The sequence below is a fragment of the Musca domestica genome, unplaced genomic scaffold (assembly GCF_030504385.1).
Source record: "Musca domestica strain aabys unplaced genomic scaffold, Musca_domestica.polishedcontigs.V.1.1 49, whole genome shotgun sequence".
Taxonomy (NCBI): domain Eukaryota; kingdom Metazoa; phylum Arthropoda; class Insecta; order Diptera; family Muscidae; genus Musca; species Musca domestica.
This window is the reverse complement of record NW_026712344.1, coordinates 299,189-325,625: the sequence shown is the minus strand read 5'-3', so window position 1 is coordinate 325,625 and position 26,437 is coordinate 299,189. Positions and strand designations below refer to the sequence as shown.

Here is a 26,437-nt window from a genome sequence, read left to right as displayed (position 1 = left end):
CATAGAATCACATTCTGAGTCGATTTATGCATGTCCGTCCGTCCGTCTGTCCATGTATTTTTGTAAACAAAGTGCAGTTCGCATTTATTGCCCTATCCAGATGAAATTTTGCACAAATCATTTGTTTGGCCCAAGGACGAACCCTATTGAAATTGGAGATAATCGGTCAAAATTTAGATATAGCTCCCATATATATCTTCGTCCTATTTGCCCTTTTTTGTGCACCAAACGTCTAATATTTGCCCAAATAGTATGGAATTTTGCACATACAAACAAATTAAGCCTGAAAAAAAGTATCCCAAATTTTATCGAAATCGGTTCAGATATAGCTATAGCTCCCATATATATTTTTCATCCGATTTGTTATTTTTGTCCTCCGCAGCCGTAATATGCACTCTGTAACAACAATATTTGGGGAAATATATCAAACACAGCTCAGAAATTCATTTGTTAAATTTTATCGAGATCGGTTCAGATTTGGATATATCTCCTATATATAACTTCGTCCGATTTAGTTTTTATTGTGCACCAAACGTCTAATATTTGCCCAAATGGGATGAAATTTGGCACTTACGAGTATAGAAGCTAGTATAGAAGCTAGTTTGTCAAATTTGGTGAAGATCGGTTCAGATATAGCTATAGCTCCCTTATATATTTTTCATCCGATTTGTTATTTTTGTTACCCACAGCCGTAATATGCACTCCGTAACAACGATATTCAGGGAAATATATCAAATACAGCTCAGAAATATCTTTGCCAAATTTTATCGAGATCGGTACCGATTTGGATATAGCTCCCATATATATATCTTTATCTGATTTCAAATTAATTGTGCACCAAATGGGCAATACAAGTCCGAATTTAAAATATACAAATGCTTCGGCATATTGAGTCCTTTGAACTTTAAATTATAATTATAATCGAAGCGTGTATGATTGAATTCTCCCATTAAAACTTTTAATTGTTATGTGGAGCTCTACTAAATTGGCAAAGTGGTGTAGGGTATCATAAAGTCGGCCACGACCACGACTTTAAGACTTTCTTTACTGGTTTTTCTTTTCGAAAACTTATGTTTTAGACGATTTGTTGAAATGGGAAATAATAATAACATACTGTCTTAAAATCTGTGATTTTATTAAAATGTTTTATTATGGTTCTGGTTCTGGTTCTCTTTATTATTTAATATTTCGATTGTCATCGACAATCATCTTCAGAGATCTGTTACAAAGTACAAAATTGTTTACAAAGTGATGAGAGAAATTACACAACACACAAATCTTACATTAGCCTTGTTTTAGAGGAAAACGTCTACTCTAATTTAACGTCGAATTCGAACTAAGTCTTCTTCCATCTGTACTCATGTACTAAATTTCTATAAATACAGGGTGAGATAAAAAAAACTGCAGCAAAGTCAAAGGCCATATTTTTTTCTGTTTTACTTCAAATATTAATGATTGAAAGCAAAAAAATGTCGGAAATGGCATCAAATTTTAGAATAAGTTTAGATTTGTTCGAATTGGTCAACTTTGGCACGAATTATGGCCAATGATTCAATATTTGCCGAATGGAATATTGCGATATGTTCAGCTCACGAGACATTTTTCGGCCACTGCGACGGGAGTTTCGATCAAGTCGCTTCTTTGTTTTTCGAACCATTTCTGCTGATGTTGCTGTTTTCTTCCGTCCACTTCTTTTACGTCGGGCTACGCTACCAGGCTACCAGTATCACGCTAACGAGCAATGGTACGAGACACAAAAGATTTATTCAAATTTAAATGCTAGAGTGCTCTAATGATAGCCACTTGTGGTTTTCCAGCTAAATATAAAGAAATCACACTATCACGCTTGAATTCCATCACGAATAATTTTTTTTTTCTGGAAAATTCTCACCAAAATGTTTGCGTTCGCAAGTAAACAATGCAATGAGCTGTCATTGAAATAATTTTAACAGCTGTCGGACGAGTGACATTTATAAAATGACAACAGTCTGGAGGTGGTTGCAGTTTTTTCATCTCACCCTGTATAACCTTAAAGTTCGGTCTATGTCCTGTTAATGTGCAATGTTGTACTAGAGCTGTCTTCTGGTCTAAAGGTTTGTATGATTTTTGATTCCATTTCCGGAAAGTTTAGTTTTTATACCCTACAACACTATGTGTTGGGGGTATTATAAGTTTGATTGGGCCAAAAATTATGTAACACCACGAATGGATCTTCCTATCTCGCCGAGCTGAGTCGATCTAGCTATGTATGTATGTCCGTCCGTCCATGTTAATTTGTAATCACGCTACAGGTCGCAATTATGGCCCGATCCCAACGAAATTTTGCACGAAGGTGGGGTTAGGGCCAGAATAGAAGCCTATTTCCTAAATGGACCAAATACTGAAAAAAAGTCGGATTTTGCAGTAGCTATACAGGTCGCAATTATAGACCAATCGACGGAATTTCGCATGTAGCTATAGTTTAGGGTGGGGAAGAAGCCTACCAATTAGGGTGGTCATCGGATAATATTTAGCGGGTAAAATAGACCATATCTTTTGTGTTGAAAAATTAAACCGCGAATATTTTAAATCCCTTCGAAATCACGAAGCCATGACAAGGTTACTTCTGACCATCACTTTGATGTTAACATCCAACAAATCGGATATATAGCAAAATATGTGCGATATATATGTCTATCAAAGAAGATATGCTTGAAAGATCTCTTATATGTCGAGAACGGCTGAACTGATTTCGACAGTTCTCATTAAATCAGAATGGCCTCTTGGCAGGAAAGAAAAAACGTCTAAAAAATCGCATAAAAATATCTCTCTAAAGATGAAAATATTGATTTTGTAATATTTTCTCATATTTTTTCAATTTTGTCATATTTTTGGCATATTTTCATTTTGAATTAAACATTTGGTAATATTTCTACAGCTAACAAAACTAAGTAGTTAGGATATCAGGATATCATATACAGATCACATTTATGGCCCGATCCTTACGAAATTTTGCATGGGGATAAGATGAGGGTCAGAATAAAAGCCTACTCTTTTTGGAGATGATCGCCATATATTTAGGGGTTGAAATGGACCAAAAAACTGCAAAATAGTCAGCAGGTCGTAATTATCGCCCGATCCTCACGCACATTTGAATGGGGGTTACCGGACATTGCAAAAGCCAAGCAGTTTGGGATGGCCATCCAAAAATATTCAATGTGTGAAATAGTTTGCCAACTTATGTAGACAAAATACGAAAATGTCCATTCCAGTGACTTTTTGGAGAATTCACAAATACAGGAAAGACGCACTTCTGACTTTTTCGTTAACGCTGATTTCGTGGAAGAATATAGTCAAATGTCTGTATATCATATTGATGCGTTTCAGTCAAAAACCAATAATTAATGCTAATCTTTTGCCACTTCTGAGAGATTATAGGTCTTTGGGAAATATTGGTTCCAGATCTAGGAAGACCATTTACGTGCAACATCTACCAATAAATTGGAAATGGGCAAATTAGTTTAAGTTGCTATTATTCGAAAATTAGAGAACGAAACCTGATGGTTTTCTTTTATTATTTGTCACAATATCTATATAAACTGTATCGTTTATTATAGTGTTGTAGGGTATTCAACGGTCGGCCCCGCTCGACTGTAGCCTTTGCTTACTTGTTTTGTTTTTGTCGTGCTAATATATACCTTTTGGCATATATTGGTTTCGTCGTTGCATGCTATCTTATGGTTGGTGTTTGGTGTTGAAAATGAGATAAATCGGTCCAGATTTTGGTATAGTCTCCATATAACGGTACCTCCCTATATTCGGTATTTTGATGATTTTTGCCACATTTTTTTTACCGATTTATCTGATAATTGGTATTTGTAGGTCATAATGGGTCATAGTTCGTGAGGCGAAACATTTTATGTATAGCTCCACGTTTTTGTATATCCCCATAGAACGACACCTCCCGATATTTAGTATTTTGATGATTTTTGCCAGGTTGTTTGCGGATTTGTCTAAAAATTGTTATTTGTGGGTCATAATAGGTTCTAATGTTTCTTTTACCCTAAGGTGGATGGTATTAAAAGTTCGGCCCGGTCGAACTTAATGTTTTTGTACTTGTTAGTCTTTGTTTTAGTTCTACTGAACATATTGTTGAAACGCTAATTGGTATTTGACCTTATTTAACGCGTTCGATCGCAAAATCTCTTAGAAAATCCAGGTAATTAAAAAAACAGTTCTAATATAATTTTGAATGTTTACTGGGAAGGTACTGGGATAGTATAATAATCAGTGTTTCCCAAACTTAATGTGCTCTAATCTTTTTATACCCTCCACCATACTATGGAGGGTATATTAATTTTGTCATTCCGTTTGTAACTCCTCGAAATATTCATGTCAGACCCAACAAAGTATATATATTCTTGATCAGCGTAAAATTCTAAGACGATTTAGCCATGTCCGTCTGTCTGTCTGTGTGTCTGTCTGTCCGTCTGTCTGTCTGTCTGTCTGTCTGTTGTAATCACGAACAAATTGAGATAGAAGGCTAAAATTTTGCACACATGTATTTTTTCCCAGTAGGCAGGTTAAGTTCGTAAATGGGCCATGTAGGTCCAAGTTATCATATAGCCCCCATATAACGGTACCTCCCGATATTCGGTATTTTGATGATTTTAGCGACATTATTCACCGGAATTATTTCAAATTTGGCATTTGAAGTTTGTAATGGATGCTACAGCCTAAGACAGAAAATTATCTGTGCAGGTCCACGTCTTCTTGTAGCCCCCATATAACGGTACCCCCGATATTCGGTTTTTTGATGATTTTAGCGACATTGTTTACCGAAATCGTTTCAAATTTGGTATTTGAAGTTCGTAATGGATACTACATCCTAAACCAAAAAATGAGCCATGTAGGTCCACGTCTTCATATAGCCCCCATATAACGGTACCCCCGATATTCGGTATTTTGATGATTTTAGCGACATTGTTTACCGGAATCGTTTCAAATTTGGTATTTGAAGTTCGTAATGGATACTTCATCCAAAGACAAAGAATGAGCCATGCAGGTCCACGTCTTCATATAGCCCCCATATAACGGTACCCCCCGATATTCGGTATTTTAATGATTTTAGCGACATTATTTACAGGGATTGTTTCAAATTTCGTATGTGAAGTTCGTAATGGATACTTCAGCCCATGCCAGAAAATTGTCTGTGCAGGTCCACGTCTTCGTATAGCCCCCATATAACGGTACCCCCCATATTCGGTATTTTGACGATTTTAGCTACATTATAAACAGATTTTTCTTCAAGTTTCGCATTTAAATATTGTAATAATTTATGACAAAAGTTGCCTATGCAGGCCCACGTCGTCGTATAAGCATTCGGTATTTTTAAGATTTTAACAGAATTTTTAACGGTTTTTTTTTTTGGAAATTGCCAAATTTGTACCAAATGGTGGAGGGTATTAAAAGTTCGGCCCGGCCGAACTTACAGCTTTTTTACTTGTTTTTACAAAAAATATGCCTAACTGCTTCTACGTGCTTTTAGTGGTGCATATTTATGCTCAGGTTCCATTAAAAAAAAAAAAAAAAAAAAAACAACTTGTCCATTTTGCTTCTTGATATTTAGCCGACCATAAGTTTCCGTAAAAAAACACTTGATTAAATTTCATTGTTAATTATGACAGCAAAACAACATATTTTGCTTTAAATGAAATCAAAACTTTATTAAAGTTATCGTATCATCAAACCTCACTCACTTAAGGGGTTTCCATTAAAAATGCACTTTTACGCTTCATTACAGCTATGCGGGGAGTCAATCAAAAACTCAAACAGCACCACAACGCATAGCGTTTATTGATGCTTACATTAATTTACAACAATTAATTTGTTGTCTTTATTTTATTGTATTTTGTTTTACTTCTGGTTTTTATTGATCACCTCTCAGCTGCCGGCACACCATTTGTAGTATACATTCATTTTTGTTTTCTTCTTAAAGACTAGGTTAAATCAATTAAAAATCATGATTTCTATGAAATTAGAAAACCAACAATTCCCAGAAGACGAAGAAGAAAAAAAGAAACAGAAACATTAAACTTTCAACCTAATCACCGTGGCTAAAATCTTGATCTGAGATAAAGTTTAACAAAATTGAAAAGATAGAAGAAGAACTAAACGCCGGCATTTTTTGAAGCCTTCAAACAGATTTCACAGCGAAAAGTATTTCACACCAATTAGGTGAAGAAAAGTTATAATTATTTTGATTTTCTTCTAAATGAAGTTCAGTTTTTGGGTGATGGGTTAGACAGAAGTTAACGGTTTTGTGGAGTAGATTTTTGAAAATCCAAAAGAAAAAAAAACAACTAGAGAAATTAATAAAAAAAAAGATTTGTAGTTTTTCGGGCTAATCAAAATAGAAAAAAATAATATTTCAATATTTTTTATGTATGTGCGCACCCCATGTTGAAGATATGTTTTGTTTTTCAATTCATCATTCCAATGTGTGTAGAGAACACTTAGACCGAAAGCAATTATGAATTTTAAGTAAGCCAGTGTGGTGGCGGCGATGCGCTTAAAAATTTATTTACTTTCACAATTAATTTCAATAAATATTTTCAATATTTCTTCTAAAAAATAATAATATGTACCTACATTCATTACAGGACAAGTGGGCGTTACTTACACCTTTACACATCAATAGAGGCAGAGAGAGAGAGAGAGAGAGTTTAACAAGCAAAAATTAAAAACAGGTTCGTTGCTTAAGTCTTCTGTTTTGATTTTTAGCCTTTTGGGTGCAGAGAGAGTTTACAAATAAAGAGGGAGAAATAGAGAGAGAGAGAGTTTAACAAGCAAAACGTGAAAACAGGTTCGTTTCTTAAGTCTTTTGTTTGGGACTCAAGTCATTTGGATGCGTAGAGAGTTTTTGTTTTTATTCTCGGGATCTCTTGGGGGTAAAATCATTTCGGGAAAACCATAACAACCATTCTGGATGTTGGGAATCACAAAATTATACAATGTTTACACTGTTTTGCAAAATAATGGTTGAGGTTTGCTGAGAATTTCTGTTTTAGGCTAAAAGTGCTTATTGAGTATATTAAAAGCGAAAATGTAATATCGATCATGTTTCTGAGTTTCCGGCAAGATTGTCTGGTTGTCGACCTATGGCGAAATACATCTGTATATCTTTGTTGCAGTTATTATATCACCCACCATAACATGAAGGATTCCTATGTCATCGAAATAATCATTTTAGATCTCGTTCTCGTTTAATCTAATCTCAACGTCAAGTTGAAACAGCTGAAGCTAGAATCTTGAAATTTTGCATGTTTTCAAGTCACGCGTAGGGGAGAGATTAGGCTGGGTTTCTGGAAATTCGGATTATAAGTGTTCAAATACTACTGAAAATATAACCGCTGTGTTGTTAGAAAAGTTTTAAGAGGAGCTACTTTTTACAAAATGTTTAGAAGGCCAGAATTTAATTTATACCCAGCAACATTTAATCGATGTGTTTCTATGTAATGCAATGATTTCACTACTTGCGTTCAGATGATGTCATGAAACATCCGATTATTTTTTACAACAATCTATCGAATGTTAAACACACTCTAAAGGAGAGTAATTTTTGGGTACTCAGACACGGTCCGCTAAATTGCCACTTAAAATTTTAGATTCGTTCCAACAGTTCATGTTAGCCCTTTTTATATTAAGTTTGTCCTTCCGTTTGTAACACCTCGAAATATACATTTTAGACCCCACAAATAATATACATTCTTGATCAGCATAAAATTCTATGTCGATTTAGCAATGTCCGTTCGTCCTTCTATCCGTCTGTGGAAATCACTCTAGCTCCCGAATAAAATGAAGTAAGTTGATACAATTTTACTCAAATGTATATTATGTCTGCAGGACTTTTGGCATTGAAAATGGGCCATGTAGGTCCACGTTTTGGCATAGTCCCCATATAAAGGACCTCCAGATATTCGGTTTTTTGATGATTTCAGCGACTTTGTTCACCAGAATTATTAAAAATGTCGTATTTGAAGTTCCTAATGGGTACTACAGTCTATGACAGAAAATTGTCTATGCAGGTCTAGGTCTTTGTATAGCTCCCATATAACCGTACCTCTCTACATTCGTTATTTTTAGGATTTTAGCGACATTATTCACCGCAAATGTTTCAAATTTCGTATTTGAAATTTTTAAAGCCTACAGCCTATGACAGATAATTGCATATGGAAGTCCAAGTCATCGTATGGCACCCATATGACGGTACCTTCAATATTCGGTATTTTTATGGTTTAAGCGACACTTTTCATCGGATTTGTTTAAAATTTCCTATTTGAAGTTCTGTAGTGGGCACTACAGTCTTTGACAGGAAATCATCTATGCAAGTCCATGTCTTCGTATAACCCCCCTATGTCAGTACCTCCCTGCATTTTGATGATTTTAGATACATTGTTCACCAGAACTGTTTCAAATTTCTTACTTGCACTTCGTAATGGGTACTGCAGCTTGTGCAGGTGAAAATTGCCTATGAATATCCAAATCTTCGTATAGCTCGCAAAATATCGGTACCTCCCTATATTCGATATTTTGATGATTTAAGCTACATTATTCTCAGGAATTGTTTTAAATTTCGTATTTGCTCTTCGTAATGGGTACTGCAGCCTGTGACTGAAAATGCTTATGCAGGTCCAGACCCCAATATAACGGTAACTCCCTATATTCGTTATTTTTAAAATTTAAAAAAAAATTATTTAACGGATTCTATTTTTTATATTTTGAAAATTTCCAAAATCGTTCCAAATGGTGGAGGCTATTCAAAGTTCGTCCTAGCCGAAATTGTTTGTACTCAAATTGCACAACTTGTTCAGTTTAACAAAATTTTTTTCATTTTGAAGTTTACCGAGGAGGAAATTAGTAAAACCATTGCACCCTGGGCCCAACTCCAATTTTTTTGACCAAAACTATTTTAAAGTCTAGATATATAAACCCCAAAAACCGACAGTGACCTCAACATCAAATTTCTGAATTTCAGATTTATCCCAACGGCACATTTTCCAGCCTTTTGCACCTTTCGTGCATTTATATTATGTGATTTAAGAACACTTACGATATACATATCAATTTTCAGAATTTCAGCTCATTTCCTTCACCCAATATCAAATGTAGTACCACCTCGTACTTCCCGAACTATTACAATACACAGTTTCAAAACCACTGATATTTCTTTACCACAGTATCAAATTAGTGGATTCCAGCCCTATTCCTTCACCCAATGCCCAATTAAGTACTATTTAGTACATTTTGTACAACTATGGTACACATTTCCAAACCCACCTCCATATTTTTATTCCAGATACTAACTAAGTACTATTTAGTACATTTTGTACAACTATGGTACACATTTCCAAACCCACCTCCATATTTTTATTCCAGATACTAACAGTGACCTCTATATCAAATTTCAGCATTTTAGTTCTCCCCCCTCACCCAATACTAAATTTAGTGGTATTTAGTACTTTTCGTATTTAGTACTTTTAACACAAATTTCTGAAACCAACTCCATGTCCATGAACAGCGACCCAATACCGAATTTCTGATTTCAAGCTCCATGAAGATACCATGCCAAATTTTGGGCTCCATACAAAAAGTTGAGTAACAAAGCCGTGCCAATGAATGGGCGATGATTTTATGGCAAAAGCTGGGTGAAAATGTCAATCCGATGAAGCGGGGGGAAATCCATGGCAATTTTTTTAACGATGAGGTATTGTGAGTTTTCAGTAAAAATAATCTTTTCAAAAAATTCAAATTCAAAATTTTTCTTCAAAGTGCAGGGTTTGCAGACTCGAAATTTAATTAAATGCGTTCCTGATTCATGTGAAAGCTCTCATTAAGTGGATTTATGATTTTTTAAGCCCTAAAAAGAATAATGCGATGCTTTTCCTATACATTATTTTTCCGAAGATCAAAAAATGTAAATATTTTGAGACTCAGCACGTGTCTGAAGGTGTTTAAAGACCATCGGCAACATTTCAAATGTTGTCGTTTTTACAACCAACTGATTTTATTAATTAATTTTAATTTGTGTATGCCAACCCAAAAATGGTTATTAATGTTTTTATTTGGACATATTTAGGTGTAAATCAATACCGTTACAAACGTTCCAACTAAGGGCCAACAACAGTTAGGCAATATTCCAAAATATAACTTGACTTAGAAGACCATAATCTCTGGGTTTGTAATGTGAACGTGCTGTGGCCAAGTTAACTCCTCCGGTTAATGACCTCTGAAGCTACCTGAAAAATGGTTAAATAATTGAAGCAAACGAAGATCAGATGTCTACGATTTAGCATCGATTAGTGTGCCCGACAACGCTTATTTGTTTTGGTTTTCGTTTTTTTTTTCGGTCATTATTGACTGCCGTTGGTGTTTTTCGTTTTTTTTTTAAATCATTACAAACCTGTTTTTGGTTATTGTATGTTGGGTTTTTGTTTTGTCAGAATTTTGTTTTAACTAATTTGCATGAGAATCGTGTTAAAATATTTATAATTTTTTCATTTTAGTGAAATTTTGTTGTGTCGTCGATACATTGAAAATCGTTTGGAATTTTTCAAAGAATTCGTTTTTTCTTGCCTTAAGTTGCAAATTAAATGGATGTAATTTATTTTTAAGATAAGAATTCAGCTTAATGGAAGTAGTTGGGAAATTCAGAATAAATGAGTCACCAAAAAAATCCAATAAGGTGTAGAGAAATATATTCTTTAATGGAAAGGTTAAACAATATTAAAAAATTCGAAAACAAAAGTAAAAAAATAGTATTATTATTAAAATCAAATAGAAATGCAAATGATGTAACAAAAATTAAAAAAAACACAACTTTTCAAAAGAAATTCTTAGAATATTCGAAGTAAAATATCCAAAAATCTAAAGTTATAAATCTGATAAATCTTCCAAAATATTCGTGCAAGATTAGAAAACGAAAAATATTCGCCTTTAAATATGAAAAAAATAAGGTATAAAACATATTACAAAATATTCTAATTTAATTAAAAGATCGCGTGTGTACAAGAAATGGCATGGCGGCCATCTGCCCGATATTTTATTCTTGATATAATAAAGTTTCACAGGTTTTCTTTAAATACCAGTAATTTATTTAAAATTTTAAAATTGTGTTCTAGTCGAAACATCCTTTATATAAAAGAGTAGTGAAATAACTAACTGACTGACCTGACGAAACGACTAGAAGTTAGAATTTTGATATTTTGCACGAGGATCAGTCTTGGTGCATAGGCTTGTGATAAGGCATGCATGCTTTTAGGAAATTCAAACTTTAAGGTTACGAAAAGTTCTGAAATGGTACTAAACTTCTAAAAGTTTACCATTTGGTATGATGTGGACGGATTGTATTAAAACAAGTAAAAAAGCAGCTAAGTTCGGCCAGGACGAACTTTTTATACCCTTCATCATTTGGAAAAACTTGAAAAGTCGAAAAAAAAACGTGGTCCTGCCTAAGTAATTTATGTCATAGGCTGTAGTGACTGTTCCTAACTTTATATACGAAATTTGAAACTATTCCGGTAAATAACGTCGCAAAAATTATCAAAATACCGAATATAGGGAGGAACCGTTATATAGGGGATATGTGATATCGTGGACCTATATAGACAATTCTCTTGCAGGGTAATGTACTCACAAGGAACTCCTTTCGTAGATCTTAAGACAATTCCATTAAAAACCAGTAAAGAAAGTCTTAAAGTCGGTCGGGGCCGACTTTATGATACCCTACACCACTTTGCTGATTTAGTAGAGCTGCGCATAACAATTAAAAGTTTTTATGGGAGAATTCAATCATACACGCTATGATTATAATATAATTTAAAGGTAAATAATTTAAAGGGCTAAATATGCCGAAGCATTTGTATCTTTTAAATTCGGACTTGTATTACCCATTTGGTGCACAATTAATTTGAAATCGGATAAAAATATAGATGGGAGCTATATCCAAATCAGAACCGATCTCGATAAAATTTGGCAAAGATATTTCTGAGCTGTATTTGATATATTTCCTTGAATATCGTTGTTACGGAGTGCATATTACGGCTGTGGGTAACAAATATGACAAATCGGATGAACAGTATATATGGGAGCTATAGCTATATCTGAACCGATCTTCACCAAATTTGACATACTAGATTCTAGACTCAATTCGGTCGTAAGTGCCGAATTTCATCCAATTTGGGCAAATATTAGAAGTTTGGTATACAATAAAATGTAAATCGGACGAAGTTATATATGGGAGCTATACCCAAATCTGAACCGATCTCGATAAAATTTAGCAAATGTATTTCTGAGATGTATTTGATATATTTCCCCAAATATTGTTGTTACAGAGTGTATATTACGGCTGCGGAGGGCAAAAATAACAAATCGGATGAACAATATATATGGGAGCTATAGCTATATCTGAACCGATTTCGATCAAATTTGGCATACTTATTTTCAGGCCTAATTTGGGTGCATATGCAAAATTCCATACAATTCAGGCTGATATTACACGTTTGGTGCACAATGAAAGGCAAATAGGACGAAGATATATTTGGGAGCTATATCTAAATTTTGACCGATTATCTCCAATTTCAATAGGGTTCGTCCTTGGACCAAACAAATGATCTGTGCAAAATTTCATCTGGATCGGGCAATAAATGCGACCTGTACTTTGTTTACAAAAATACATGGACAGACGGACGGACGGACAGACGGACGGACGGACGGACAGACGGACGGACAGACGGACGGACGGACATGCATAAATCGACTCAGAATGTGATTCTATGCAGATCATCAAAAGGAACTATGGGTCTATCTCGTTTCCTTTTGCCTGTTACAAACAAATGCACAAAGACATAATACCCTGACCACCTTGTGGTGTAGGGTATAAAAAAGAAATGCAAATTATTTAACAAAAATTTAAAAAATCACAATTTTTCAAAAATAAACAAGTAAAAAAGTTGTAAGTTCGGCCGGGCCGAACTTTGAATACCCTCCACCAATTGGTAATATTCAACAAATTCAAATAATATTCAAATTGGTAATATTCAACAAAATAAAATCCATTAAAAATTCTGTTAAAATCTAAAAAATACCGAATGTAGCTGTATATTGGGGTCTATACGACGACATGGACCTGCACAGATAATCTCCTGTCATATGCTGTAGTGTCCATTACGAACTTCAAATACCAAATTTGAAACAATTCCAGTAAATAATGTCGCTAAAATCATCAAAATACCGAATATCGGGTGGTACAGCTAAATGGGGGCTTTACGAAGACGTGAATCTACATGGCTCATTTTCTGTCTTAGGCTGTGGTATCCATTGCGAACTTCAAATATCAAATTTGAAACAATTCCGATAAATAATGTCGCTAAAATCCGTACCGTTATATGGGGGATATACAAAGACGTGGACCCACATGGCTCATTTTGTGGCTTAGGCTGTAGAATCCTTTACGAACTTCAAGTAGCAAATTTGAAACAATTCCGGTGAATAATGTTGCTAAAATCATCAAAATACCGAATATCGGGAGGTACCGTTATATCGGGGCTACACAAAGACGGGGACCTGTACAGACAATCTCCTGTAATAGGCTGTAGCGTCCATTATGAACATCAAATACCAAATTTGAAAGAATTCCGGTAAATAATGACGCTAAAATCAACAAAATACCGAATATCGGGAGGTACCGTTATATGGGGGCTATACGAAGACGGCAATCTCCTGTCATAGACTGCATCACCCATTACGAACATCAAATACCGAATTTGACAGAATTATGATGAATAATGTCACTAAAATCATCAAAATAACGAATATAGGGAGGTACCGTTATATGGAGGCTATGCCAAAACGTGGACTTATATGACCCATTTTCAGTACTAAAAGTCCTTCAGACATAATATACATTTGAGTAAAATTTTATCAACCTACTTCATTTCGTTCGGAAGCTAAAGTGATTTCCACAGACGAGTAGAAGGACAGACGAACGGACATCGCTAAATCGATATAGCATTTTATGCTAATCAAGAATATACATACTTTGTGGGGTCTAAAATGTATATTTCGAAGTGTTACAAACGGAATGACAAACTTAATATACCCTCCATACTATGGTGGAGGGTATAAAAAATTTTATTAAAAAATCCACGATTATGACTTTGAATAAAAGAAATATTATTAAAAAATCCGCGATTATAGCTTGAAAGAAAATATATTATTAAACAAGTAAGCAAAAGCTATAGTCGTGCGGGGCCGACTATGTGATACCCTACAACACTGCAATATGTTAGAAGCCCCCTTATGTCCAAATCCATTTTGAAAAGATCCGCCTTTATTACCCTTAGCAATTTGACCAGGGATATTTGCCCAATATTTACGTACTCTGTCGTGCTAGTAGTTCTTGTGGTCCATTTTACAGCTTAATTTAATCCAATGGTCAACCAAAATGCTAGACTTCTTCGATGTCCTTAACTCTCTTCTCAGGCGTGTCTATTGACTTCAATTGTGTGATCAGGAATTTTTTTCCGTTTTTGGTTCATTTGAACCCCTAACTATTTTGCGATCATCGCCAAAAGCAAAAGGCCCCTCTGTATCTACAAATTTAGACTCATCTATATGATTTGCTTGTCTACGATATTTGTATTGTATTTTTTCACACAAAAGTAGTGGTCCACTCTATCCGCTGTATCCTTTGGATTCTATTTGTGACCTCTATAACGGCTACAAAATCAGGAACATTTTTAGTTGTTGGTCCATTTCAACCCCTAAATATGAGGGTAATTGCAATATGTATATAATAACCCCAACTTGTGTTGTAAAATGAAAAAATATTACAAAATGTATTCTTCAATATTATAAGTCAAAATGAAAAAATCGCATGCGATAAAAAATATGAAAAAATAAGAAAAAATGTCACAAAATACTACAAAATCTATATTTACTAGGGGCATTCTGAATTGACAAAATTTGTCAAAATAGATCCAGCCATTCTTGAGATATAAGTATTCTAGCTAACATCCCCTTCCTTTGTATATATACATTGTATAATATCGCTATATGTACCCCATATATTTATATCGGGATCTATATAACGGTCAGAATTGACCTGCTCGAATATTTGTAATTTCGCCGAGATTGAAAATATTCGCGGTTTAATTAAAAAATTGACTTTTATTTAACACAAATGTTATGGTCTATATCACCCACTAAATATTACCCGATGGCCATTAAAATTGGAAGGCTTCTGCCCTGCCCTAAGCTCTAGCCTCATGCTAACTTCCGCGTTGATTGGTCTATAATTGCAACCTGTAGAGCAACTGTAAAATCAGGATTTTTTTCAATTTTTGGTCCATTTCAACCCCTAAATATTATGCGATCATCTCCAAAAGCAATAGGGTTCTATTCTGGCTATAGCCCCAACTCCATTTTCAATTTCGTGAAGATTGGGCTATAATTGCGACCTGTAGAGTGATTACAAATTAACATGGACAGACGGACGGACGGACATTCATAGCTAGATCGACTCAGCTCGGCGAGATAGGAAGATCCATACATACTTTCCTATGTGGGAAACCAATATTTCGAGGTGTTACATAATTTTTGGCCCAATCAAACTTATAATACCCCCAACACATAGTGTTGTAGGGTATAAAAAATCCACGATTATAGCTGTTAAAGCTTCCAAAAAAATCAAAAATCCACGTCGACGTCCACGTTATTTATAATAACTATAATAACTTTGAAAACTTTTTAAAAAAATGTAATTTCAAAGTCTACGATAAAAGCTCTGAATGTCTCAGCTCTGAAAAACTCACGATTATAGCAATGAAAGGATTTTCAGAAAAAAAAAAATATATTCTGTTATGGCTCTCAAAGTTTGGAAAATATTAATTAAATTACAAGATTTTGTCGCAGAAAGCTTTCGAAGAATATTATAAAAAATTATATTATAACTTTTAAAGCTTTCAAAAATCAAATCATAAATAAATATGCTAACTAATAATATTAGTGTATTGTTCAAATGGTTGATAAATGTCATTTTATAAAATGTTTTTCCGGAAACTTAAGAACGTGATAATAATCCAGGATTGTACGTTTGACAACGGTCAAAAGAATATTTTTAAAATTTTTTAGAAAAAAATCCTTAGAAATAGCTCTGAATGTTGGTTAAAAAATATTTCTAAAACGTCTGACCTCTGACTGTTGTTGTTGGAAAAATCTAAAATTCTTTCCCTTAAATTAAAAAAAAACATATTTAGAAAGGAAACCACGTTAAAAGAGCTAATGTCTGAGTGAAGTTATGAAAGCCCAGTTATGAAAGTTTTCAATTCCCACAACAATTTACGTCTTTATAACCCGTTTTTTTTTTTTTTTGACAAATAAATTTGTAAATTATAAACTTTTTACGTTGACCTACAATGATCTCTCATTAACAAGCCGCGAGTTATAATTCTGCAGGCTAGGCAAGTTTTAAAACAACAACAAGTTTTGTTTTATAAGTCGGACTCTTTAAACTCTTATATTAGCATTATTAAATAAACGACAACGCAAAGAAAAGATTTCGCTTTCAAAGTCATTACATTTTTTGCATTTTTTAAGAGTTTTTTTTCGTTTTTCGTTTTTTTTATTTAAGACGACTCATCATCACATTGAAATTATGTTGATGAAAAACAGAAACAAAAACACACACAACAACAACAAAATTAAATTATGAACGATTATGTTTTGTTGTTGCCGTTGTTGAGTCTTCTTCATCTTGTTGTTATTTGCCGCTCTTAACTTAAATCATTCGCATAAAGTGAAAGAATGAAAGTAATATTTGTGTTGTTGGTGTTTTTTTGCTTTTTGATGGATGGATTGGGTTGGCTCGGTTGACTGTGACGACTACCCAGTGTTCCATTGTCAGATGAATATCCGTCATCATCAGCAGCAGCATGCAGGGAACAGTAACTCTGTTGACCACTTGGTAAACATAGAAAACAATGTGTTGTTGTTGTTGTTGTTACTGTCCATCATCAACATCAGCAACAACAACACACAGTATGTAACCAATTGATGTGTGAAAGTGATTTCATTTTCTTTTTTGTGTTTTCTTTTTTTTTTGCAAAATTTCATCCACTTGTGCTCGGAGCAAAAAATAAAAGCAAATTGTACGAAAATTAAGAAATTTTTTATTCAGTTTTTTTTTTTTTATTATTAACAATTTAGACGCCGTGAACTATAATCGAGGGTCACTCTATGGGGTTAGTTTGATTAAAACACGTTCGATATGGAAGATGACGGTATATTTTTTTTTGCAGAGTTAAAATCGTTAAGAATCAAAGATATTATTGCAGATGGCTAAATAATATTCTTCAATAGCCATCAGCAATAAATTATGAAGTTTTAACAAAAAAACAGAACTTTGATGAAAAACTAATTTTTTAAATATTTTTAAACATTCAAGAAGGCCATAAATGTTTTTTTTTATAACGGTTTTAGACCCTAGGTCTATTTAGACCAAATCCGTTTCACAACATTTGGAGTCGATCTAGCGATGTCCGACCGTCTGTCTGGTAGGTGTGCACGATAACTCTCAAAGGGAATATCCGATTTGGTCCAAACTTGGTGCATCGTAATATTATTATCAAACTAATAAGAATAATAATAATAATAATAATAATAATAATAATAATAATAATAATAATAATAATGATAATAATAATAATAATAATAGTAATAATAATAATAATAATAATAATAATAATAATAATAATAATAATAATAATAATAATAATAATAATAATAATAATAATAATAATAATAATAATAATAATAATAATAATAATAATAATAATAATAATAATAATAATAATAATAATATAATAATAATAATAATAATAATAATAATAATAATAATAATAATAATAATAATAATAATAATAATAATAATAATAATAATAATAATAATAATAATAATAATAATAATAATAATAATAATAATAATAATAATAATAATAATAATAATAATAAGAATAATAATAGGTTACTGCCCAGAAAGAGAAAGTATAATCCTGTTTGATCCAACCTTTTAAATCCTAATATTTGCATCAGCGCTAGGTCAAGTGCGAAAATAGACAATATCATTCGACTCCCCCGCAAAGGGTCTAAATTCTTCGCAAATCTCAATATTTCTATCAACACAAGATCTGTTATAAAGATGGTAGAGATCGGAAGATCATAACTTGCGAAACAATGCAGCGATTCTTTAAAAATTGATACATCTAAATATTTCTCTCAACCAAAAACCTGAGATGAATATGGAATTTATTATTTCGCATAAAAATTAATATAAATGTCCGATTTTCTATTTGCATCTGTATTAGATGAAGTATGAAAATTGCAAAATAGTCGACTATATCTCGTACATCAGGCACATTTAAACATTTTATAAAAACTATCATATCTCATATAAAGTGAACTAATTAACCTGACACGTCGCAATATTTATATCATATTTATTTAGGTCTGATACGAAATGAACAATATTAGCCCATTCCTTCGGAATCTACTCCATAGAGGGTCAACAATTTGAATAATCATAACAGATGTCAAAATATATTTAAATAATCGAACATTGGCTGAGGGACAGATGTATATCTGTCCACAAAACCGACTGATATTTTTAACATGCTTTTATGTAAAAAATACGACAATTTCCACTAAACCGCGAATATCATTTCTGATCGTTACATTGATGCTGATATCCAAGATATTGCATATATTGAAAAAAAATATACAATATCGTATATAAAAAAAGGGGATGTTTGTTAGGCCGCTTATAACTCAAGAACGGAATTTTGTTAATTCTTACCAATCCAGAATGACCTTTAATCTAGAAAAATCTAAAAAAACGCGCTAATCAAAATGTGAATATTTTCCTTTATTTTTTTTGTGATATTTTTTATCGCATGAGGTTTTTTCAATATGACTTACAATAAATTAATTGTAATACTTTTCTTACCTCACAAAACTATGTGTTTAGCGCATGATATGCAGGTCGCAATTATTATTCGATATTTTTTTGAAATTTTGCATCCTAAGATGAGAATAGAAGTCAATTGCATTTGAAAGATGTTCGCAATATTAAAGAAATGGGTTTAAAATGTTCCAAAAACTTAAAAATTGTGTATTAATAAATTTCGCAGTAGCCCTATGGTATAGGTATCGTTTGAAAGGTGATTCCTTTTACTTTCCGAATATGTATTGACCTAAAATTGAATTTAATGATTTCATGAAAGTTATCAGCACCACCACTGTGCAAAATTCAGAAGGGGGTTAGGAACATATGACTGGTACCATTAGAAAGCTGGCGAGGAGTACTTTCAGAAACATCCAGAGTTGGAATCTAGGAGAGATAGGTCCATATGGAAGGTATCATTAAAAAGCTGATACTTCGTAAATATGTATAGAAAAGGATTGAAATTGTAATTAAAAACAAGTAAAAAAGCTGTTAGTTCGGCCGGGCCGAACTTTGAATGCCTTCCACCATTTGGAACGAATTTGACAATTTTCAAAAAATATTAAAATTCTGTTAAAATTTTAAAAATAGCAAATGTAGCCGTCATGTTTGGGATTAAACAACGACGTGGACCTATATAGGCAAGTTTTATCATAAGCCATTACAATATTCAAATGCGAAACTTGAAAAAATATTCGGTGAATAATGTAGCTAAAATCATCATAGAGGGAGGTACTATTATATGGGGGTTATACCAAAATGCGCATCTCGACAGACAATTTTCTGCCTTAGGCTGTAGTATCCATTTCGAACTTCAAATACCAAATTTAAAACAATTCCGATGGATAATATCGCTAAAATCATCAAAATACCGAATATAGAGAGTTACCGTTATATAGGGGTTATACCGTTATATAGGGGGTATACCGTTATATATAGGGGTTATTCGGACCTGCACAGATAATTTTCTGTCTTATCCATCTATTTCCATTTCCTAATTCAAATACCAAATTTGAAACAATTCCGGTGAATAATGTCGCTTAAATCATCAAAATACCGAATATCGGGAGGTACCGTTATATGGAGGCTTTACGAAGACGTGGACCTGCACAGACAATTTTCTGTCTTAGGCTGTAGTATCTATTTCGAACCTCAAATACGAAATTTGAAACAATTGCGGTAATTAATGTCGCTAAAATCATCAAAATACCGAATATCGGGAGGTACCGTTATATGGGGGCTATACCAATATGTGAACCGTATCAAAAGTCCTGCAGACATAATATACATTTGAGTACAATTTTATCAACCTACTTCATTCCGTTCGGAAGCTAGAGTGATTTCCACAGACGGACGGACATCGCTAAATCGACATAGAATTTTATGCTAATCGGGAATATATATACTTAGTTGGGTCTAAAATGTATATTTCGAGATGTTACAAACGGAATGCCAAACTTAATATATCCTCCATACTATGGTGGAGGGTACAAAAAAAAGGGTTTTTGGAAATTCGAAATTTAAGAATGAAATGAAAAAAATGAAAATGAAAAAAAAAATGAAAATGAAAACCAGTAAAGAAAGTCCTAAAGTCGGGCGGGGCCGATTTTATGATACCCTATACCACTTTGCTAATTTAGTTGAGCTCCACTTAATAATTAAAAGTTTTTCTGGGAGAATTCAATCATACACGCTATGATTATAATTATAATTTAAAATTCAAAGGACTAAATATGCCGAAGCATTTGTATCTTTTAAATTCGGACTTGTATTGCCCATTTGGTGCGAAATTAATTTGAAATCGGATAAAAATATATATGGGAACTATATCCAAATCTGAACCGATCTCGATAAAATTTGGCAAAGATATTTCTGAGCTGTATTTGATATATTTCCCTGAATATTGTTGTTACGGAGTGCATATTACGGCTGTGGGTAACAAATACAATAAATCGGATGAACAATATATATGGGAGTTATAACTATATCTGAACCGATCTTCACCAAATTTGGCATACTACCTTCTAGACTAAATTCGATCGTATGTGCCAAATTCCATCCCATTTGGACAAATATTAGACGTTTGGTGCACAATAAATGGTAATTCGGGCGAAGTTATATATGGGAGCTATATCCAAATCTGAACCGGTCTCGATAAAATTTAGCAAAGGTATTTCTGAGCTGCATTTGATATATTTCCCCAAATATTGTTGTTACAGAGTGCATATTACGGCTGCGGAGGACAAAAATAACAAATCGGATGAACAATATATATGGAAGCTATAGCTATATCTGAACCGATTTCGATAAAATTTGGCATACTTATTTTCAGGCCTAATTTGGTTGTATGTGCAAAATTCCATACTATTCGGGCTAATATTACACGTTTGGTGCACAATAAAGGGCAAATCGGACGAAGATATACACTGGTGGCCAAAACTAAAGCAACTGAAATTACAAGGAGAATGAATGCCCTGTAACGTTTTCAAAAATTAAGAAAATGAGAAAGTTTTTCTTGTTTTAAATTAGGTACTTTATTCACTTTTTAAAAAACTAAAACATAAAACCAAAATTCATTTTTATATAAAAAATAATGTTTGGTAAATTCAATTAACCCGATTTTGGCTTGGACAAAACAAAAGCAACTCTGTTGTACATTCATATAACCGCTGCAATTTCAGTTGTTTTTACTGTGATATTTATCGCTTTTTGCTTCCTTCGACAATTTCGCTTGTCATAAATCCTTTTTGAGAAGTTTTTACAACAGTATGTGTTTTTCTTTTCGTTTTTTAAGTACTGCCCAAAAAAATTTTAAAAATGGCTAGAAGCAAATACAGTACCTGAATAAAACAGCAAATTATCAGTGACTATCAAAACAACATATCACAGAAAATGATTTCCGAGAAATATTTCATAAATATTTATGTGATTTCATAATTATTTCTGTATACTAAGTCGGTTTTTTTTGAAACTGGATCAGTAGTAACAGTCCATAACGGATGAAGCCCGTGAAGAACTTAAGCCCGTACTGATCCACAAATTGTGAGAGAAATAAAAAACAACTATTTAAGAGTTCAACTGGATTGGTGAGAGAGCAATCATTGGATATAAGCTCGAGATCAGTGCGTAGACGAGTAGTGGCAGCTGGTCTGCATGCCCGTAAGACATCAAAAAAACATTTTTATCTGAAAAAATCAAAAAGGCTTTCGGAAACGATAATTTTAAGTGGAATCAAGCTCAATGGAAAAAACATTATTTCTGGGATGAGTCTACGTTTAATATTAAAGGCTCAGACGTGAAAAAATTTACGGTGAGAAGACCAAAAAATGAAGGACTCAAGCCACAGTGTTGCAAAGGTACAGTGAAGCATGAGGGAGGGTCAAAAATGGCGTGGCGCTGTTTTTCTTTCTATGGACTTGGGCCTATCCATAAAATAAAGGAAGTTGTGAATCGGTTTGTTTACAAAGATGTGTTGGACATCACGTTGTTCCCTTACACTGAGTAAAATATTCGGCTGATTTGGGTGTTTCAGCATGACAATGATCCCAAACTTATATCAAAACTTATCAAATATTGGTTGCGGGAGTCAACAATTCATGTTTTGTTATGGCCGGCACAATCACCTGACCTAAACTCCTTAGAAAACCTTTGGAGTATCGTAGATAGGAAGATCAAGAGAGATTCGGAAATAAATAAGCACAACATTTTCTAAAGAATTCGGGGTGCCTGGGAAAGCACACCCAAGGACCAAATTGAGCGTGTTATAGATTCAATGCCTCGTAGGTGTGCAGCTGCTATCAAAAATATTGGTTATGCTGTCGACTACTAGCCAAAATTTAATTATTTTAAAATAAAAAATCAAAAGTTGCTTTAGTTTTGACCAAGCAAAAATTGGATCATTTTAGTTTTCCACATATTATTTTTCGTTCAAAATTATTATTGTGTTTTTATTTTCAGTTTATTGAAAGTGAATGAAACCCCTCATTTAAAACTGGAAAAATAATTACGATTTGTTTATTTTTGTAAAAGTTACAGGACATTTATTGGCTTTGCGATTTAAGTTGCTTTAGTTTTGGCCACCAGTGTATATGGGAGCTATATCTAAATTTTTACCGATTATCTCCAATTTCAATAGGGTTCGTCCTTGGGCCAAACAAATGTTGTTTGCAAAATTTCATCTCAATCGGATAATAAATGCGACCTGCATTTTGTTCACAAGAATACATGGACAGACGGACGGACAGACGGACTGACATGCATAAATCAACTCAGAAAGTGATTCTATGCAGATCATCAAAAGGAACTATGGGTCTATCTCGTTTCCTTTTGCCTGTTACAAACAAATGCACAAAGACATAATACCCTGACCACCTTGTGGTGTAGGGTATAAAAATGAAATGAAAAACTTTAAATTTGGTATGTGAACGCCGACAAATATTATTTGATACAAAATATCACATGCAGCCGCAAGATAATTCTCTACCAGTACCAGAGTAGAACGGGCTTATTGAACGTGCTCCCAGGAGCGCACTCGCTCGAGTTCGAGTGAATTTAACTGTTTGTACAAATTCGAGCTAGTTTTTCGGAGGCCTGGTTTAGATACAGCTAGTGCTTCTATATTTGTTGCATGAGGGAAATTGTATTTTGGTGCAGCCTAGAAATACCTCGGTCAAATTTGGCGGAAATTAAAATAAAACTTCTAAAAAAATATGTGTTCCATATGACTTAGAATTCGAAACAGTTATCCAAAATTAGATTAATACAATTTTAATTCAAACTTTCACATGGACTGCGATAAATTACGATAGGTAGCATATAGCGTTAAAAATTTGGATGAAATGCTTCCCCACATTACAAGAACCCTTATTACTTTTCTCATGCATGTGTTTTTTCGCCAGACTTATTACACCACCCTCGTATCTCTTCACTTCAATTCACATATTAATGTTTTGTCCATTTGTTATTATTCTCTTTGGTTATGCAACAATAAATACGATTATTATATTCATCCGTTGATTTCATAACTCTTGGCCCTTATTAGGAAATTGCGTGTACGAGGAGAGTTTGGCAAACGCTATTTAAAAACGAAGGTTGGTAAACGAAAGAAATAGTCAAACCTAGAAAAAAGAGGAAAATATAATTTTATCTATCTTGAGGTCTTTCTTGTCCCAAGTGGCTCCTAAGCGTCGCTGTGGCCGAATAATTGTCTGAAATGAAAACCACAATTGTGATATTTTTGTTTGATATAATACCTTCATTGGCGGTAGTTGAGGTTTGGTTTGGGATTTTTGCACAGGAAATATGCTCATTAAAATGTGCAATATGCTTTGTGGTGAACTTCGGAATATGGTCATAGCACACAATTAGAATATAAATAGTTTGGATAATTATTTATTTATTTATTTTGTGTTTTCAACTATTATATATTTTATTGTTTTCACATGTACTAACGAGTTTTGTTTGCCAAATTTCGGATTTATTTGCAGAAATTTATTTGATTTAATTATTTTTGACATTATCAAGTGGATGATGGGACAATTGCTAATTGCCTGATAACTGGCAGTGGATTTTTGAAAATTATTTTCATATCTCTAAAATTTGCAAGAAATTAAAATTATGCAATTAAAGTTTAATGAAAATTCATGGTGTTGTGTGGGTTTGTGGTCATCAATTATGACCAAAACTAATCTGAAAATCTTAGTAGTGATGTCATTTTTAGAAAATTATGTACTCAACTCTAGATGTTTTATTTTTATTTTTTTATTTGGAGGACAAAAGATGGAAGACTTGTCAAAGGTGACCCTGTAAAGGCATTTTATCTATGTGGACATGCCTATGTCGACCCTTAATAACCTGAAAACGATTTTTCCCAAGATAACATGGTTAGACCCCATATTTAAATGAGGAACATTGCTAGCCATATTCTATGACATGTACCTCCAGGCTGAGGGTATAAAAAATCGTGTTTGTATAAAAGTTGCATTAAACGCCCTTGTCTTTGAAGGGAAATTTATAGGATTTATTTAATAATAATATTGTACCCTACACCGCATAGTGGTAAGGGTATAATATCTTTGTGCATTTGTTTGTGACATGAAGAAGGAAGCGAGATAGAGCTATATTTACTTTTGAGGATCTTCATAGAATCACTTTCTGAGTCGATTTATGCATGCCAGTCATGCATATCCGATTTGAGGTTTTAAGTCCCTTACATGTGTGTCACCAGATGATGTGGTACCAGATGTCAGATTTCGATGTAGCTGCCATATACATGTTTCATCCGATTTAGCGTTTTAAGTCCCTCAGATTCGTAATATGCACTTCACAAGAATGATATTTGGTACCGGATAACTTATGGAACTCAAAAATACCTCTGACAAATTTTATCGAAATCGGATCAGATTTGGATATAGCTCCCATATATATCTTTATCCGATATCTGGTTCATTGTGCACTAAATGTACAATATCAGCTCGAATGGACTGCATTTTGGCAGTTCCGACGGACTTAAGCAAGTACTTTAAATCTTGTTGAAAATCGGTTCAGATATAGCTATAGCTTCCATATATATGTTTCATCCGATTTAGTGTTAGAGTCCCTCACATGCGTAATATGCACTCTTTGGTACCAGACATCACATATAGTTCAGAAATAACTGTTTAAAATATTGTCAAGATCGGTTCAGATTTTGATATAGATCCCATATATATCTTTGTTCGATTTCAGATTTTTTGTGCACCAAATGGCCAATATCAGTCCAAATTATCTGAATTTTGGCACATCCGACGGAATTTAGTCTAGAATATAGCTATATCACCCCTATATATGTTTCATCAGATTTGCTGTAAATGTCCCTCACATGCGTAATATGCACTCCACGACAAGGATATTTCATACCGGACATAAGATACAGCTTTAAAATACCTCAGCCAAATTTTATCGAGATCGGTTCAGATTTTTATATTTCTTCGATATACATCTTCATTCGATTTTAAGGTTATTCTGCACCATATATGCAATATCAGCCCGACTTGGATAGATTATTTTATATTCAACCAAATGTTACCATTTGGTGAATCTCCTTATTATTATTATTTTTATTATTATTATTTTTATTATTATTATTATTATTATTATTATTATTATTATTATTATTATTATGATTATTATGATTATTATTATTATGATTATTATGATTATTATTATTATTGTTATTATTATTATTATTATTATTATTATTATTATTATTATTATTATTATTTTTATTATTATTATTATTATTATTATTATTGTTATTATTATTATTATTATTAATATTAATATTAATATTAATATTATTATTATTATTATTATTATTATTATTATTATTATTATTATTATTATTATTATTATTATTATTAG

The 26,437-nt window shown here is 33.1% G+C and overlaps 1 protein-coding gene across 2 annotated transcripts in view; it reads right to left on the bottom strand.

Moving 5' to 3' along the window:
* Positions 1-26,437, bottom strand: part of LOC131804779 (ATP-binding cassette sub-family G member 8) — a 113,422-nt gene that overhangs the window by 64,333 nt on the left and 22,652 nt on the right. The window lies entirely within an intron of this gene.